The 1,702-nt window shown below is 34.3% G+C and overlaps 1 protein-coding gene across 7 annotated transcripts in view; it reads left to right on the top strand.

The window, feature by feature from the left end:
- The window catches only part of LOC138955311 (netrin receptor UNC5C-like), a 508,460-nt gene that overhangs the window by 454,872 nt on the left and 51,886 nt on the right, over positions 1–1,702 (top strand). The gene's annotated exons all lie outside the window — the stretch shown is intronic.

Here is a 1,702-nt window from a genome sequence, read left to right as displayed (position 1 = left end):
CCTGCAAAAGCAGAATATTTTCACGAGTTTGGCATAAAATATATTTGCCAAAAATATTTTGTAGTACAACACTCACAGTCCTTTTGTGAATTCCAACATTATTGTACCCTTGATTTTTTTTTCTTCGATTATTGTGTACCTTTTCTTGATCAGTCTTTAACTTTTTTGAAGAGTATACCTATGCGTGCATGTCTGTTGGAAGAAGAGAGAGAGAGAGAGAGAGAGAGAGAGAGAGAGAGAGAGAGAGAGAGAGAGAGAGAGAGAGAGAGAGAGAGTGATGTATTTTTGAGTCACTTGAGAAAAAGTGACTATGTAATCGGTCAGTGTTAGTCTGTCCGGCCGGCCGTCCGTCCGGCCGTCCGTAGACACCACCTTAACGTTGGACTTTTCTCGGAAACTATCAAAGCGATCGGGCTCATATTTTGTTTAGTCGTGACCTCCAATGACCTCTACACTTTAACGATGGTTTCGTTGACCTTTGACCTTTTTCAAGGTCACAGGTCAGCATCAAAGGAAAAATTAGACATTTTATATCTTTGACAAAGTTCATCGGATGTGATTGAAACTTTGTAGGATTATTCTTTACATCAAAGTATTTACATCTGTAGCCTTTTACGAACGTTATCAGAAAAACAAGGGAGATAACTAGCCTTTTCTGTTCGGCAACACACAACTTAACGTTGGGCTTTTCTCGGAAACTATAAAAGTGACCGGGCTCAAATTTTATGTGAACGTGACTCATTGTGTTGTGAATAGCAATTTCTTCCTGTCCATCTGATGCCTCATATAATATTCAGAACTGCGAAAGTGACTCGATCGAGCGTTTGCTCTTCTTGTTACGTAAGAGAAAGATAGAGTGCAAAATACATGATTTTGTAAATATGATTTTACTTATTTAGACGAGAAATTAGATTGATATTTTTGATACCTTACCTTGATATAAGTAAGGTATGCAATGTTTAATCTATTGTTTGATCTGTCTTAGGCCAAAGAGGCTACCATAACTTTTTTTTAAAGAACACACATTTTAAAATTATTAAAAAAAACCATGTATAGTCTTGATCGTGTCTTATTTTGAGATAATCATGCTTCATTGAATATCGACAGTTTCCTTCTTTTTATCATATAAATTGCCTCCCTTAAATTTTATTTGTGAAAAATTCTGGGAATTAAGATTTCCACTTTAAAGCAATGCAATCAAGATAATTAGGTAGACAACGTATAAAGAGACCTGTTTTCCTTATTAATTTCAATTTTGGATGATATTACTATGCAATTTACTGTTTTAAAGAAAATGGCTTCATATTCTCTCCCTTGAACAAACACTTTTTTACACAATTTGCTTTCACTTAGAAGTATTTGTAAGGCTATATCAAGGAAAAACAAACACCAAACAATATTGAAAACAGTCTTAGATATTATTAACAATTCAATAAAAAGAAAAATGGTGTTTTATTTTATCTTATAAGGGAAAAAACAAATTTGTAAAAAGATCTTTGGACTGTGCACAAGCTGATAGGCTTGAACTCTAAAGTCGCTCCCAAGTCCTTAATGGCAAAAAACGTATGACTTTTAATATCAATTTTACTACTACTACTCCCAAGAACCTTCAAATACTTACAGCTCTACACAAACAAAACAAAACAATATGATATTTTATGTGTGAGTGTATGTGTGTGTGCGCATGTGTGTGTGTGTGTGT

Source organism: Littorina saxatilis, linkage group LG2, assembly GCF_037325665.1.
Source record: "Littorina saxatilis isolate snail1 linkage group LG2, US_GU_Lsax_2.0, whole genome shotgun sequence".
Taxonomy (NCBI): Eukaryota; Metazoa; Mollusca; class Gastropoda; order Littorinimorpha; family Littorinidae; genus Littorina; species Littorina saxatilis.
Note: the sequence above shows the minus strand (reverse complement) of the source record. Positions and strands in the feature narration are given on the sequence as shown.